Source organism: Pieris rapae, chromosome 23 (genome assembly GCF_905147795.1).
Source record: "Pieris rapae chromosome 23, ilPieRapa1.1, whole genome shotgun sequence".
Lineage (NCBI taxonomy): Eukaryota > Metazoa > Arthropoda > Insecta > Lepidoptera > Pieridae > Pieris > Pieris rapae.
This window is the reverse complement of record NC_059531.1, coordinates 1,384,085-1,402,552: the sequence shown is the minus strand read 5'-3', so window position 1 is coordinate 1,402,552 and position 18,468 is coordinate 1,384,085. Positions and strand designations below refer to the sequence as shown.

Sequence of the window (18,468 nt, the reverse complement as noted above, 5' to 3'; positions counted from 1 at the left end):
AAAATTTTTTTCTTAAAAATAAAATCTTTATCTAATTGTAATCATATTCAAGTTTGTTATGTGGATTCTTTGCAAATATTTTAATTTAGACTCATTAGAACGTCGACGGAGTCAGCAAGACTTATTATTTCTGCACGAGTCATAATTAATTTCTTTAAGAATCTCCACCGAATGAACTCGTACGAACATGAACCTGCATAATTTCGGTTTAAAAACTCTTCCATGCAGGATGGGTTGATTTTAAAAAAAGAAAAATCAGTCATATAAAAATTGATAGTCATTATAAAAAAAAACATTTCAAATATTTATAATTGTTGTCAATATGGCATAAAAACTCTACATTAAATCCTTGTCTTTGAAACTCTAATCTACCCTTGAAAGTATTATAGCAGTGTGTAATTTCTGGCAAGCTGATGCAATAGTTTGATAGCTAGTAATAGTTTTATATTTATTTTTCTCCCAAACATCAAACATGTTACAGGTGGACAATCAGACACTCATAAAATATGTTAGAAAAGAGTTATACACGTTTGAATATAATAATATAGAATATTCTTCTTCTTTCTTTTTCTTCTTCTTTTTTTTTGACGTTCATAAGTGTACATTATGTTACCGATATGAATAAATGATTTTTGATTGATTTGATTGATTGAATGATATTAGTACTTAAGGCCCTATCCCAGAACTAATTATTATGTCAGTGTCAGGAGAGCTGGAGCACTGAGGGGCGCCGGCCCGTAGTAACAATTAGTTATGTAATTAATTTTAATTCTTAAAAGGTCGGCAACGCACTTGCGAGCCCTCTGGCATTGAGAGTGTCCATGGGCTCACTTAACATCAGGTGATCTTCCTGCCCATTTGTCTATATAAAAAAAAATAAAGTAAAACATTTAATTATTGTAATTTTGACAATTTTTCTGAAATGAATTTCAGTTTCACTTGGCTTGCGATAAAATTTAACTAGGAAATTTCAAAATAAATTTCTATATGAATATTGAATTGAATTCAAAGTGTCAAAATTTTGAATGTTAGTAATTTTTCTATCGAGCGTTATTTAAATCGTGTATCGATCTTTCAAAATGGATATATAAACTACTCAACTCCACCGTCCGAAGTTATACGTCCTTGGCGTATGGAAAAAAACTTAAATGCAATAGTGATTAATGCTAAATATTAAAATTAATCAAAAAGATTTTGTTTAAATAAATAAATTATTAGTAAATACTATCACCGTCTTATATGAAATTGATTTGAAAACACCAAAATAATATTTATTTATTTACACTGTTTAATTGTACTGCTACGAAACACGTGTTCTAAATATAAAAATACTAGAACATACAACTTGAACATAGTTGTCGATTTCCAAGCCACCTAGACCTAACTTTACGATGTCGAATTTAGGTGTGCGCGCATCGTAAAAATTCACTCTCATCATTTTTCTCCATCGCGCCAAAAGAAGTTTATCTTCAAAAACTTCGGTCCCTGTGGCAGTACCTTGAACGCTGGCATTTCCTCCTGTATTTCTACTCTCTCTCCCTCTTTCCTTTCGCTGTAGATAGCACCAGCTCTGAAGCCAACTGTATATTTGTGTGTTGGAAATAAATTTTCTTGATTTTTAATTAAGTTAATTATTCGTAATAAATGCTTTAATATACTTTTCTTGTACCACTAGCTTCTATAAGCTTTATTTTAAATAGATAATAAAAAATTGCACTACAACCATTTTAGGACTCTGCCTCAGATTTCGGTATGTTTTAGATCATTCAAGAAAAGAGCGTACAAATTCTTAAAAGGCCGGCAACACACTCACGAGCCCTCTAGCATAGAGAGTGTCCATGGGCGGCGGTATCACTTAACATCAGGTGAGCCTCCTGCCCGTTTGCCCCCTTTTCTATATAAAAAAAAACGTCTTGCTAATAGGCAAGTAGGTAATCAGCCTCCGGATACACTGATGTTTTCCTTCACCGTTTGAGCGACTGTCAAATGCGCACATAGAAAGTGCACGCGGATCGAACCTACGACCTCAGAGATAGCAGTCGCACCTGAAGCCATTAGGCCACCACTGCTGTAAAATAATCTTATATATAAAAATCTCGTGTCGCGGTGTTTGTGGTTAAACTCCTCCGAAACGGTTTTCCCGATTCTCATGAAATTTTGTGTGCATATTGGGTAGGTCTGAGAATCGGACCACATCTATTTTTCATCCCCCTAAATGTTAAGTGTAATCCACCCCTAAATTTTTTTTTCAATTTTAGATTAAAAAAAAATAATTTTTAATTTTTCTATGATACAGCATTAGTAAATACATATAACCGCTAATTTTCACCCCTCTACGATCAACCCCTTTTTTTTATTATAAATGATATACATGGCAAAACGACGTTTGCCAGGTCAGCTAGTTAATATATATAAAAGTGTCGTGAGTGTTTGATTTTTTTTAAGAACAGGGGGCAAAAGGGGCAGGAGGCTCACCTGATGTTCGTTTTACGCCAATGGACTGTCGATGTACGCGTTGAACTCTACCTCGTATGGTGACGGTAGACGTCGTATAGAAATTGCCTTACACCCAAACCCAATAACAGGATAGGATAGGTCGGATCGGTGTTTGTGGATAGAACTTTGAATAAAAATGACAGTACAACTGTGCCAATATCCTATCTCAAGATTTTAACTTACACATACTAACTTACTTATTTTAATATTAATTGTACGGTTTTATTTTTTTTATTTGATTTATATTGATTATCAAATATGAGTGTAAAGAGATACAGCGATTAAACACTGCAAACCATTTCTTAACTTATTTTATTATTACTATGTAGCTTAAAGTATAAATAGTAGTCGTTTTTAGGTTATGTTGAGCTTTTAGTAAACGTTAATTATATATAATATTTAGAACGATATTGTAACTAACACAATAATAATCCATCACGTACATACCCACACTTTTACATCTTCACACAGCACAACTAATTTAGTCTTAGTTAAATAAATTAAATCACAATTAGTCAAATGTATTAAATAATTTTTGTTTGTTTGTTCCCTTTTATAAATCTTTTTGTTGTTATCTTTTTTTTCCATCTTTGGCTATATTCTCTGTATATTTCTTTGTAATTATATATAATTTATGTTAGCTGTAGGAGTACTAAATATATAAATAAATAAATAACTTTAAGGACTAAAATTTAAAGGAATAAAGTCCTTCTATGGTATTTTATATGGGGCCCCTTCAGGCACCAAGGTTGAAGCCTTTGAACAGTGTGGCTTTGTTGTCAATAAATGAATAATATAATACAAATCGTCTGGGATCCCATCGGAGTATATCCATTCTATCATATTCCAGTAGCGCTCGATTAGAACCAGCAAAGTAAGCAGAACCGTCGCCGTCCCAGGCATAGCTGGAAAAACTGTTGCAGATGAGGCAAAGACAGCCGGAAAAACTTGGAGCGAGATGAAATACGAGGCTGGAACGCGTTGAAGACTCATTGTGGACACCATCTGCTCCATCTAGGAGTTATAGGACATTAAGTAAGTAAAATCGTGTTCTTTAATAAATATGTTATTATTATTTATTTAAGGAATATATATATTATATACTAACGTGTGGCTAACATTTTGAATAGCCTTGGCTGTCAAAAACTTATCAGACTACTGATCAGTTCTTGATCAGAAATTACGTGATCTAATTTGAGTTACCCAAGTATTCGAAGGTTGCAATCGTAACGAACAAAGAAACTAGGCACCAAACATTAGTACGTGGCGTTTTGGTGAAGATACCTAGACAGATAACTGACCCAGTTGTAGCGGAGCGTGTGTTGCAAACCTTAAATTATTGACTAGATATTATACAAGTAAAATACAGCCTCGGAGCAATGTGCATACCGAATCGTAAGATCAAAGCACGCATAGGTACCTCACACACACACCCGCAAACCACCAACACTAATAAAAGTATAATAAAAGTTACCAACAGAAGTAGCGTACGGTAATATTTGTTAGGAGGGAGGTAGGGGGAGAGGTTGACGCGCGAGGCAGCCAGTTTACCGTTGCAAGGCGCATTGTGCGGATGGACGCCAGTCACCCGCGCGTTGCCGGCCCTTAGAAGCACCGGCCTCCGCCACAGGACTAATACACTTGTGTCACATGTATGGACTATAGATAGACAAAGTGCTCGTTTATTATTCATGTGTGTTTTGTTTTTGGATCATCTCTAACACGGTATGTGTTTTCTATTTTAATAAACATTTTAATCTATCTTTGATTGGTCTATGCTGACATTATATTCGAATTAAGCATTGGAAAGTTAATAAAGCTTTGAAATTTACGATTTCACTCGAGATAAGGTATTTTTTTTTAATTCGACTCTACATATATTTGGTGATTGGTAAATCTTAGTGAACTAGTTATTTCCACTTCATTAAATATTAATTGCTATACTCACAACGCGTTTCGCGTAAGGCAGGTACGGATTTGACATTTAACGCCATTTACCAGACAATTTGATATATATAGCTTATATACAGCTTTATTTTAAGCTTTTCCGGATTCATAAAGCCGAAGTATTCGATCTATTATCGATTGACTTAAATATTTACACCCACGCTGTCATAGACGGCATTGTTTACCACGTCGACAAATTATGACCTAAAACTGGTTGAAGCCTTCAAGGCAGTGCTTTAGATATGTATTTGCTACTAAAAGCATACCAATAAGAATTGCCAACTATTGTCTATGGTCTGTCTCTAAGTCATAGACTGTATCCGCCGCGACTATTAGAGAACTATACCACGTAATAATCAATAATAAAATCCTTTAGGCGTTTCTTTATAGACATTAAGGGCCAGTTTCACAATGTATGGATAAAGTACCAAATAGCTATGCAACACATAAATTATTCGAAAGATAATTTATGTGTTGCATAGCTCCGAATGAGATACTTCGCATTTCATGACGAATAGCGCTATCTGACAGTCGTGAAACGCAAAAATACTGTTTATCCTACCAATAAGTAATAAATAGCTTATTTGGAACTTATCCGGACATTGTGAAACGGACGCTAAATAGGTTTCAATACGCCAAGAGAGATAAAAATACCTTTATATACATCACTTGTACATAATATAGCGATAATAATAATTAGAAAACTATAATATACTTAAAAAGTGTTTGTGTGTATATTAATGGCATTTTCTCTCTGTATTGCGATAATTATTCGTTGAAACACCAGCTCTGATGTCTGTACTATCTACCAGGTGCCAACTGAAATGGTTTATTAACTGTGCACTTGAATCCCACGGTCCATGAGTCTCTTCTTGGGGAACGAAATCAACGTCGGTGAAAAGTCTCTTATATTTTAGCCATATATTATTTTCCGCCTGTTCTGCCTTGCCAGATTTTGATCTTCCGAAGTTAAGACGGTGCTAACGTCTCTACAAGTAGGATCTCACAGGAACGTTCAAATATCTAACGCCCAAACCCAAAAACCTATCTTAATCGGATTTTGACCACCACATCTTAATCCAAATATTGATAAAAGTGTCCAACCAATCGACGAATTGTAATATCTGTCGATTCAAGCTGTCCATGGTAGGTCGGATCGGTATATGTATATGTATATGTATAGGTATAGGGATAGACCTTTGTATGAAAATTACAGTTCAAATGTGCCAATATCTTAAGATGATAACTTACACCAGTTTTGAAAAAACAAAAAGCTATTTTATATGTTTGAAACATAGAAATGTGTATTTTAATATTATTTGTACGGTTTTATTTACCTTATTTGGTTTATATAGATTGTCAAATACGAGAGCGAAGACATTCCATTCTATCCGTCGCCAAAAATGGATTATCTTTGTAGGGTTTGGTTATTGGGATGCAGATCGATCGATCGACTGTCACCGTCTGATCTCAGATAGTTTTCAATCTGAGATTGTGGATTAATTATAGGGTTCGGGCGTAAGATCTCTATTGTTATCGTCTCTAGCACTCCAAAATGGCTGGAATTACAAGACTAGTACTGACCTAGGACATGATTTTATTCATTGAAAGTAGGAAATACAGTTAATATTATACACTGTACAAAGTAATTATTATCCATGTTCAGATAATTAAATATTAATATGGAAACACGTAACATTAAATGAGTAATTCGTAATTATCTTCGAAGAAAGGCAAATTAAATGTAATTGATTAAGTTATAGCTTCGATGGTCTAATGCGACAACAGACAGAAGACTGTTGACTAAACGATTTATATCTCTATGAAATCATATTTTTTTATTTCTTTATCTCCACTTTTGTGGGATATATTAATAAAAAAAAATAAAAAAAAATTTTTTTTATTTGTTCGCCATTTTTTTTTAATTCCTCAAAATTTTTTTTAATTGTTTCTCAAATTTTTACATCAATGAGTATGAGACAACCCCCGTAAGTAGTTAACACTTGTGTTGGAGTTGACTTGCTACTTCCCTTATCTATACAAATTCTAAAAAGAATAGCTATAAACTTAATCTATGCATGTGTGTTTGTGTGTGAGCGAGTGTGTGCACGCTGTCAAGTATACAATTAGGCCTGTCTCAAACTAGCGAATTCGCACCAAAATGTGCTCAGTTCCTTCATATACATATTTAAAGTTATGAAATTTCGTAATATTACGTATTTAAACATTGTTATTGATTTTTTTTCTTTCGTAAATATTTAAATGTTAATAGTAACATATAATAATCATTACAATATCTATAGTTTCCACGACTCTTCTTGAAACTTATACACATTTAAAGTTAAGAAATTTCATTAAATATATTTAATAATTATATTGTTGTTTTCCTGTCTTAAATATTGAAACTCTTTGTATAATTATTTCATCGTTGGCTATATTTTTAATTGATTTTGTTGTACATATATAATTTATAAGGTGGGATTGCGAAATAACTCAATATTTATATTCCTATATATACATAGGTGTTTCCGTCTCGCGCGATATATAATTCATGAATTAATAGTTGCAATATGTAAAAAATTATAATATCGGAGGAGCTTAAGGGATACACTATTACTATATATATGTCTTGTCTCAGCCAACTAACTTACTAAACCGTTCAATTAAAAGCCTAGTCGTTTAACTAAACAGCGTCGTTTATCTAGTGGTCTGATAGATATTCAGCTGTTGCGTTTGTTACAGCATTTAATAAACTCGCACAACAACAATCAACAAGGCAAGTAATGAAAGGTCATCGATCTAAGTCATTTGTCTAGCTGTTCAGTCAACTGGCTGAACATCTCTCAGGCAGTTAGTTAAACGGCTAGGTTGTTAAGTGAATGGCTAATTAAGCTGCGACATGAACATAAAAATCACATAAAGATTACGACAACTTTGTGATACTTTTGTTGCGTTCTTTATCACTCAAGTTTGTATTGCTATTATCCAACTCCCGCTGTCTTCGGCTTTATCACCTTTGTTAGGCAAGCAATTAGAGGATTCAGTCTTGAACCTTCCGGTAACAAGGATCTCAAAGTTATCGAGACCATTGCGTGCTATAAGTCAAAGAGCCGTTGGTTAGACACTGAGCGAAGAGTTGTAGGAGGCTGTGAATTGACAAATTCATTCTTTTATAAAAAAATATACTTTATTTAACTCAAAACAAACATTACACTCTATATACAATATTCGCTGTAGTTAACCTTATATATAATATACTTCTATTTAAACTAGGCCTAGCCTGTATCTTGAACGCTAGTTTCTTCCAGTGGTTAAATTATATAATAATTAAGAAGTTGGTTAAATTGTTGTAAAGTAAATTAATCCGTTATAATTGGTTTTTGCAGACGGAATTTGGAAAATTCACCTGATTTTAAACATTAGGAATGAATTGGGGATGACAATATTAATATCCTGTAAGAGGAAACTTAAAATATTCTTTCACAAAAAATTGCAGGGATAATTAAAAAAAAAATGGTCGAGTCGTGCGAATCATCATTTCAACCGCTGACACATAACCAAAATCAAAGCGGTATTTGTGCTCGAATCTTTAAGTACGAAGGATGAATATTAAAATATTAATTTAAAAACACTTATCTTTTTAATGTGTATTAAAACAGAATATTATCTGTGTCATTTGTGTGACCCAAAAATGATATTATGGCAATCTTTCGAAATTCGTTATTTTAAGCCTCTTACGCCAAACGTTTATAGTTACTTCTAAAGATCTTAATTTTTTAGTGTTTTTGTAATGAGTTGCGTTTAACTGCTAATTTGATTAACTTATTATACAAAGAATCTATTTGACATTTGAACTGAATTATTATTACAAAATCCAATTCTAAAATCATTTCTATAATTATTTTTTATATACAGACTGTGCCTGACACATGTTTAATATGTGTTTCAATATAAATGTTTTTTCTCTATTGTAAAGTTTGTGTGTATTAACACTAATAAGGATTTTAAAGAAATTTATGTTGCCTTTAGTATTTTTGGTAATTTAAGTTTATTTTTAATGATTAAGCAAGTGCCGGCAACGCACTCGTGAGCCCTCTGGCATTGGCGTTTGCCCTCTGTTCTATAAAAAAAAATGTAGAAACGCTTCCTAAGGTTTCAGAGTTGAAAGCTAAACCACATGTTCACACTGCACCTATTCTATAAACACCTTCTAATCTCTCTATCTATTGACTTTATGTATTGTCTTAGTATTTTGTATTATAATATGTATAAGTATAAGCTGTTACTTATAAATAAATAAAATTATAATAACGAATAAATTAAGCTTTCGTTTATTATTAACACATGACTTAACACGATTCTTTGTTTTCGTCAGTTTTAATTCCTACAATGAGTCATTTATTTGCGCTAAAAAAACTGTGAACACAGATTACAAACAAAACAATACGTTTTTAAAAGTCTACAGCCTGTAGGCACTGATTAATTTAAAAGTGTATCGTGCAACAGATACTAAAGCCTACTACTTTAGGCCCAGGTTTAAAGAGTTTTAGCTGGGTTTTTTTATTATTTCAAAGTGTAAACTTACGCCCGAACCCAATAATTCATCCACAATCTCAGATAGAAAACAATCTGAGATTGTAAATTGTCAGACCATGACAGTCGATCAAACTCCTATCTGCATCCCAATAACCAAACCCTACGAAGACAATCCATTTTTGGCGACGGATAGAATGCAATCACTTCGCTCTTTACACTCTTATTTGATAATCAATATAAACCAAATAAAGTAAATAAAATCGTACAAATAATATTAAAATATACATGTCTATGTTTAAAACATATCAAATAGCTTTTTAATTATTTTAAAAACTGGAGTAAGTTAAAATCTTAAGATAGAATATTGGCACAGTTGAACTGTCATTTTCATACAAAGGTCTCTCCACAGACACCGATCTGACCTACCATGGATAGCTTGTATTGCCAGATGGCTATTACAATCCGTCGATTGGTTATTGGCACACTTATATGAGGACTAAGATTTCTGCCTCAGATGGTCAAAAATAGATTGAGATAGGTTATTGGATTTTGGCGTTAGTAACTTGACAACGGGCCTCGTGAGATGGTTGGAAAGAACTAAACCAATTTAATTGTGTTAATGCCAGTTAGTCTTAAGTGTTAAACAGTGGTAAGTATAAAAAATACACAAGAACAGCGTCTTCCTAATAGAGACTGTAAGTTAATTGACACTAAATTAGATTATAATTATTTATTAGTATTAAATTAGGCTAGATGTTCAAGGCTTTGTGCAGAGTCAATATAAAAAAAATTGACTGGAAAAAATAATATTTTTATGATGTTGAATAACATTTATATTAACAACAACTTTGGGTTCATTATTATAAATAATTTAATTACTTCAAGATAAAAAAAAACATATAACAACAACATACGAAGGTTATCTCGTTTATTGATATATACAGGAAGAGTTTCTCCTAGGACTAATTGAAAGTTTTTATACCAAAAAATAATTAAAACGCTGCAAAACAATCTTGGCTCTGTACCAGATACAATTTCCGCAATTAGAATTTGTTGTATTGTGAGTAAAAACATGGCTAATTAAGCCAGGCTAGCTTCTTCTAAATGTCCAAAGAAGCTCTCACAGCTTCGAGAATTTCTGTTGATTCGCCAGAGTCCGCAATCCAACTCTACATAAGAGCTAACGGTTACTAAATTCACAGTAAAAGCCTAAAATATCCAATTAGTCATCTTATCCCTTAGGCCCCATCGAAGACCCATGTTTCTGCTTTATTACGCATGAAAAAAAAATTAAATGTATACTATCTAATGTACTACAAGTAATGTTTTCGCAATCAGCAGAATTATCCAAATTCCGTCTACGAAAACCAACCTAAAAGTTCAGGCACCTCTCATTCGAATTTTTCGCGATTATCAAAAAATAAAGTCTTATCCAGGGCTTGATATATTTGATATGGGGCTAATCAATCCGATAATTTTCTAGTAATTTCATTCAATATATATTATATTTTTTTGTAACTGATACTGTATATGTATTATGATGTGGTGAGTTTGCTTAAATAAATATCTTAAACCGTAAATATCGACGCGTTGAAGTCTTTTATACGGAGAAATTGTTGACGCAGTGGGCGGCCGGGTCGTGTCTTGTCGGGCGGCTTACGAATTGTTTTTATAATATAAATGCTAAAATATCCTATATCTATAATAATAATAATATCATCTCGTACCACCGTCAACTCTTCATCGTTCGTTTTCGCCCGTATTCTGGGTATCTATTGGCCCGAGAAGATCTCTAAGGAGAAACTTTCAGCAGATCAAGCAACGCAAGTGCAAATGTATAGGCCTTACACTCCAAAGAGATTGGCTCATTGGCGCTTGATTGGAATCGTCACAAGCCAACCTGGTATACAGTTGAGGCAAAGACCTGGAAAGAGTTGCAGCAAGGTGAAATATGAGACTCGAGAATGCTCTGAAGAGTCAGTATGGATGCCCTCTGCCCCATCTAGGATAACCCCTGATGGGGACTAGGACATTAAATTATAAAATATCGTATAGGAAATAAATATGAAACCTTAAAAACCCCATTAAGCTGTAAATGTCTTCTGACAATGGTGACGCACGCGCCGATAAATAATATATATTTTATTACTTCCATATTAATAAACGTGAGTGCAGTCATGTGGAAAAGATTGAATAAGGAATTTATATTTTTTTTATTGACATTTAAAATATATACTATTAAATATTATAGCAGTCTGTCTGAGTTAGTCGTGCTCTTAAGTAATACATTCTGTTCAAGTTATGACAAGAATCGATATTTTTTAATGTAAGATGGCAAAAGCAGGATACCATCCATAGACACATTGCTAGTAGGATCGTAGTACTTGAAGGACAAAGTTCCGATGATATGGGCAGCGTTCCCCCTTTGAATAGCTAGACCGATTCTTTGAGATCAGCTCATCGGTCTCCATCCATCCATCTTCATCGGTTCGACTGACCCAATAAAAGTAAGAAAATAGTACGCGTTTTTGAAGAATCGCTATTCGAATTGGAAATACATATTATGCGTGTGTGCGCGGAAGAAACTGCCTTGAAAAAAGCAGTCGTGGAACGGTGGACGTCGAGGGACCACTGATATAGAGACGAGAAATTTAAAAGACGCGACATAAACAGGTATTAGCTGTAGAAAACGTTAGACATAGTCTTAGTTTATTCACAGCGTCTAAAGATGGTATTAGAGGGTGTGGTTGGGCGTAACCCACATTGTTCACGCTCGCATCGTGAAACTTTGCCCTATGTTGAAAGGTTGAAGGAAATCGAATCATGAAACTCATTTGTCTACACCCCTGATATTAATAGAAAGCGTTTTCATTTGTTTTTTTATAGAACAGGGGGCAAACGGGCAGGAGGCTCACCTGATGTTAAGTGATACCGTCGCCCATGGACACTCTCAATGCCAACAATTTTATGAGTTTTAAATCAGTCTCGAATCCGACCACCAATGTCTTTGTGTGCATTTAACACTCGCACGTACTTAAATATTGTATGGACTGTTTTATAGAATAGGCGATGAGTCTACGACAAAAATAAAAAATACTATTCAAATCACAAACGTCCATCGTTGCACAACTGTGTGGAAGCGACTGAAGTATTTTTTATTAATAATAATAATTTATTTGCATGCCATTGTGCCATTTCTGCCACATATTGGCGTGCAAATTTGTCTTAAAAGCTATTTCACATATAATTTCCACACAGTATGAGTCTTACTAGATAGTATTACAATCAATTCCTATATTATTACTTTGTTGAAATATCAATAAAGTTAGTACTTATATAAGAATTAATTAATAACCAATAGTAGGCGGTATCACTTAAAATCAGGTAAGCCTCCTGCCCATTTGCCTCCTGTTCTTTAAAAAAAATATATAATATATATTAGTACTTATATTATCAATTAAAATATTAATTTAAAAAAAAAATCCGAAGTCACTCAGTAAATTTAAATGTAAATTTTCAAAAACACCAGTAGGAAAATCTTTTAATGTTTTTGCCAAATTCACTTCACTTCACTTTAGTTCACACCGCCGCGTTCTGAGTCTTAACACGGTGAGGATAAATTTGATGGATTGAATTTAATCTAAGCAGAGTTACCCAAAACAAAAATGACTTCACAAAAAAGTCAACACACACATAATATATAATATATACAAGAGGTTAACATTATACTTCAAGTAATGGAGGGGAGAATCTTATTTGTGACTTTAATTTAATAACAGAAATAAATTTTGATGATAGGGCTGGATAGGTCGGTAAATTATTATACATTGATTGCACTTGACATTAGAGTCAGTTTGTCAATTGTCACAGAAAAAGACCGAGAAATGATAACCTATAAATAAATACAAGAAAATATGACATTGAACATCAATGTCATATTTTCTTGTATTTTTAGGCATACACTTTGTTTTATAATATATAAATAAATAAATAAATCACATTCGTGAAATGAATTTCACAAGTGAAACAAAGAAGTTGCGCAATGGAGACGTAATTATCTATAAATAATAATAAGTTATGAAAAGTGTCATGAATCATACAACATACATAGAGTATATGTCATTTAAAGATGTTGCTAGGTAAAGGTAGTTCCGGCTAAAGGCTTTCATATTTTCAGATTGTCAGATTGTCTGTCAGACATAGGCCTCCTCCAATTGTTTCCATGCCTCTCTATCCTTGGCAGACCTTTTCCAAATAAGTAAACTTCAATAAAACAAATTAGGTAAAACAATTGTCAAATGAGTTAGGCGCAGGTGAATCAAAGTGAAATGACCGTTCGTAGATGCCTTGACCCCTGCAAGACGGAAGACTAGTATTCAGTCAGGCGAGACCAACTCCTGCGTAGAAAATGGCCGTCCTTGGTTTCACAATTAACCTTTGACCTTGAAAATGTATGCTCGTTTAATTTGTTTGTTAGATTTTTTATACCGAACTAGTCGCTTTATTTACACAACATATTTCGCACTCCTCTACTGCTTTATTAAAAAAACATTAAAACAACTGTTAATATCCCAACTCTAACATATATATGTGTCGTTGTCATGTTTTGTTTTGTTTGTATTATATAGTTATATTAGTGAAACCTATTTTGGATACATCCAATGTGTTTATTTTATGTTTTATTTTTAACTTTATTTTTATTCTAAACATCTGTTTTGTTTCCAAATAAATAAACCGAACGAACTTCTGCCCAGCGTTGCCGCATATGAAAGAAAGATCGCATCAAGTTGTACTATTTATTGTGAAAATTGATAAATAAGTTTTTATAGTTAGGCTTACAATATAATAAATAAATAAATCAGTGGCGCTACAACCTCTTTAGGTCTTGGCCTTAGAATTCTGAATATATTTCACGATCATTTTTAAATCTAATAGGCAAGTAGGTGATCAGCTTCCATTTTCTGACAGACGCCGTCGACTTTTGGGGTCTAAGACATGTCGGTTTCCTCACAATGTTTTCCTTCACCGTTCGAGAAAATGTTAAATGCGCACATAGAAAAGTCCATTGGTGCACAGCCGGGGATCGAACCTACGACCTCAGGTATGAGAGTCGCACGCTGATGGAGTTTACAATATGCCAAGAATATTTCTATTAATAGTCTAACAAATTTTACATCATATACATCGCTTATGGAAATTTGATATTACGAGAGCAGTTTTAGTCTTTTGAGTAAATAACTTTTTGGAGTATTTCAGTAGTCAATAATTTATGAATTTAATTTTATTATTCACTAGTGGCAACATTACACAGTTGGTCTAGTCACGACTCTCATCCCAGATCATAGGTTCGGTCTGTGCACCAATAGACTTTCGCATCAAACATTCGCTCGAACGGTGAAGGAAAATATCTTGAAGAAACCGGCTCGCCTTAAACCCAACAAATCGACACCACTTGCCTATTATATTGACAGATAAATCAGGCCAGGATCTAAAAATGTTGCCACTGAATTATTTTAGTGGCATTAAAATAATTTAATCATTGTAATGCGAACTAGATTTGTTTCAAAATATTTTACATAATTTTGAATAAAACCAAAATATAACATTTTCTAATCTACTTTCTACATAGCACTGATCTTGAATAGGATCTCTGAACAATTCATTATAACAAAATTTTGTAGGAAGTTTGGGCTACATATCATTTCCTTTTCCGTATTGTAATGAGTTTTTTAGTCAAATAACATAGTTCCCGCGAGAGTACATATTTGGTTTTCGACTGCAATTAACGCTTAGGCTGAAAGAACACGTGTTCTTGATATCATCCAATATATTTATTAAATTGTTTAAATAATTAAATCAATAAAAAAAATCGTCTTATGCAACTTAGAGTATGCTTATGAATGTCAAAAACGTTTACAAAATTCGCGAAAGAGCAAAACTACGCCATCAGTTCGCAAAACTACAAGGAGGCCTTGTTGTAGGTCTGAGAATGTAATATGAATTAAATTGTTCATTAAAACCTAAACATTATATATTATGTTATGTATATACAGTACTAATAATTCTCTTAACCAACGTAGTAATAATAAATATAATTAAAAATATAAAAAGTAAATTAAAACAAATTTAAATGTTCAGTCCCTATGGCAGTGTACCGTTAATGCAGCATTTCAAAAGCGTACCAATTCTTAAAAGGCCGGCAACGCCCTCACGAGCCCTCTGACATTAAGAATGTCCATGGGCGGCGGTATCACTTAACATCAGGTGAGCCTTCTCCCGCTTGCCCCCTGTTCTATATAAAGAAAATCCTCACTATATTGCGATAGGTACTCATTAGTTGAGGGAAACACCAGCTCTGGGTTCATCGCTACTACCAGGTGCCAACTTAAATATTTAATAAGCACCGGTGCATTTGTACTCCACGGCCCAAAAGTCTGTACTCCAAAGGGAACAAAATCGAAAGAAGAACTAGTGGAGCAATGTTTGCCTAGAGTGTATCTTCAAAATCACGCCTTGGCAAAGAATTTGCTGTTTTTTTTCTCCTGCATGTCCAGGAGAAAAAAAAAACCGACATATTTGTATGTTCGCAGAGTGAATTCACAGTAGCGATAGTATATTATGTGTCTTATTTTTATGTACATTATTATATTTAATTAAATGTTTCTCCACATTGTCGTATTGGTATAGGCTGTAAAGAAAATGTGTGTATTTCTGAAATAAATAAATAAATATATATATCCACAATCCCTGCTTTCCAGAATAGTTAAATAGCTTAAGAGCCAATTAAAAGTGCCCATATTGTACTGTTTAAATCTTACTCCCTCAGTGAAGGACAAAAAAATTATTATTACCGATTAGGATAGTCCGGCCATAAGCCAAGACCAACCCATTAGCTTTCAAACCGGTTTAATCAAACGTATATTAAAATGTGTTTCTATAATCTTTGCGCAATATTCGTGCGTGACATAGACATTTGATTGTTTTATCTGTGGTGTTTCGCGCTTTTTTATTTGTCTACTTATTATCACGTGAACTTCAACACAATGTTTGGTGTTTTTTGTCGAGTAGAGACAAAATACCGCTAGAGACGGTTATTGCTCTTTCCGCAAGAAATTATCATGTATTCAGTACAACATTTTGTTAGTATAATTAAAGATTTCTTATTTTCTTTCGTAATTTGTAGTTGCATGGGCCGAAACTGGGGCGTTGGGTATTTCTGTAAATTAATGATGGAAGTGGTATCATTGTCAGTCAGTCAGCGAATGTCAATTGTCACTGTTAAATTATGCGAGCTCTATTTTTCATAATAAAGATGAAAAGGGCTTCGAGATTATGTATGCTAACCAATTTTTTCATTTAATCTATTTAATTATCTTTTATAGGCCCTAGCTAATACATAATCAACCTTCAATGAACCCGCCTTTAAAACATCCAGCTTTCCCTGTTCTGTGGGTTTCCCGCCAATTCATTCTATCAAATATTTAAACACAGACAAATAATAGACAACACAGATTAAAAATTAATTCGATATAAACGCGGAATCGACTATTTCACGAATGATATAAAAATACATTTACTAGTAATTTTGAATTGAATATGGACACGTTTTATATTGAATTATTCACGTCAGAAAGCGTTTATCAAGACCACATTAGCAGAGCAGGAGCCGGTTTGTGGTGAAAGTAATAAATTACGTTCGCCAAATTTTGATTGATAGATACAATATTTTTTACTCGTGTAATAATAATACGGTCAGTGTTGGCCTGGTGCTTGAGCGTGCCTCTCTCATCCCCGAGGTCATAGGTTTGATTTGGGCACCAATGGACTTTCTATGTGCTTGCCTTACACCTCAAAAGGCAGCGTGTGTCAGTCACAGGCTGATCTATTTTTCTTTTCAAATACGGCTCACACGGTTTGTGTAACCTACTTGCCTATTAGATTGACAAATTATGAAACAGATACAGAATTTTAGTCCAGACGTAAAAGCTGTAATAGACTAAAGATTGTTCCATAGCTATGTTGTTCCATGGTAACCATGGCAACAATTTTGACTTTAGTTTCGTACGATTGGCATAGCACCAATGTTATTCTGAAAGTGTTGCAGATTTTACTTAGGTAATGAATCGTTTTTGTTTTATAATAGATTTATGCAATGTAAAAAATGCGGGGAAATGCTTTTTGTTTGTTTGTTCCTTTTTGTAAATCTTTTTAGGTATAACATATCATGTATTCCATCTGTGGCTATGTTCTCGGTGTATTTGTTTGATATTATATGTATTTTGTGTTAGCTGTAGGAGTACAAAAAATAAAAATAAAATAAAAAATAAAAAAAACCATCATCACTTGATGGTTTTATAAAAGCAAATGCATGAGTAAATAGCTGTATTAAATTAAATTTCTAACCAAAGAGGAGATATTTCAGGTCAAAGTGGCCATTACGACAAAACGTGAAGTTCATACGTAATATATATTAGGTATATATACTTCCTGTACATTGGTATTTTTGATTTGTTGGACCATACTAACGCAGCAACAATGTATTGTATATTAAAACACATTTTTATATTATATTAAAACTCGTTCGAACACAAATTCTTCCACCAAATGAACGTCTATGCGCCGAGTCTGATTCTATACATATATTTTTTTTATAATAGGGGAGCAAACGAGCTTGCAGGACGCCCAAAAAGGGCATCGCAGCCCATAGACACACATTTATCGTGGGTGCGTTGCCGGCCTTTAGGGGAGGAGTATGCTCGAATTTTGAATAGTTGGAGGTCGTATCTCTCAGGGAAGACCCCCGCCGGTAGTCGATTCCACAGTTCGCTAATTATTACAAATCACTTTTTCTTTCATCACTGTTTGGATAATAAACTATGGATCGGATTAGTTTTATCACGAACTTTAATTGATTTCGTTATAAATATGTTCATAAGAGATTTGTTATGCCGTTTTCTCTTTTACATTATCTAGCATCTTAATTACTTAATTGTTGATGAATTTTAGTGCAACAAAAATTTGGCAAATTGTATAAATTAGCTTAAATAACACGTGAATATTCAGTTTTGTTAGGAATTTTCTTGTTATTTGTATTTGCGTAAATTGTTGGCGTATCGTATATAGTGCTAGAATTCTTTCATTTGCAATAATTTGGTAGAATTATCTCCAACACTGTAATCACTCACACTCACATTCACTCACACATTTGCACCCATACACTCACTCAAGCACTCAGGCGTGCTGATGTTGAAAATCAAAACAATAATAAAGTAAAAGATGTAATTATATTATGTAAATATATTTTGAGGATTAAATATAATATATTTTAATTAAGTTTGTTATCGAAGAGCTGGGAACCCAGATACACGTATTTTTCACTTAAAAGGGTTTCCAAATCTTACAAATTGTAAGGCATACATACTTAGAATGAATAAACGCATTTTTATTATTATTATCATATAAATAAAAAATCTAAGCAATGATTATTAT

The 18,468-nt window shown here is 33.3% G+C and overlaps 1 protein-coding gene across 1 annotated transcript in view; it reads left to right on the top strand.

The window, feature by feature from the left end:
- Positions 1–4,024: 4,024 nt before the first annotated feature.
- Positions 4,025–18,468, top strand: part of LOC111000945 (zinc finger protein MSN2) — a 72,029-nt gene continuing 57,585 nt past the window's right edge. The window contains exon 1 of the mRNA XM_045633506.1: positions 4,025–4,221. The gene's annotated coding sequence lies outside the window, so the exon portion shown is untranslated. The remainder of the gene's footprint in view (positions 4,222–18,468) is intronic.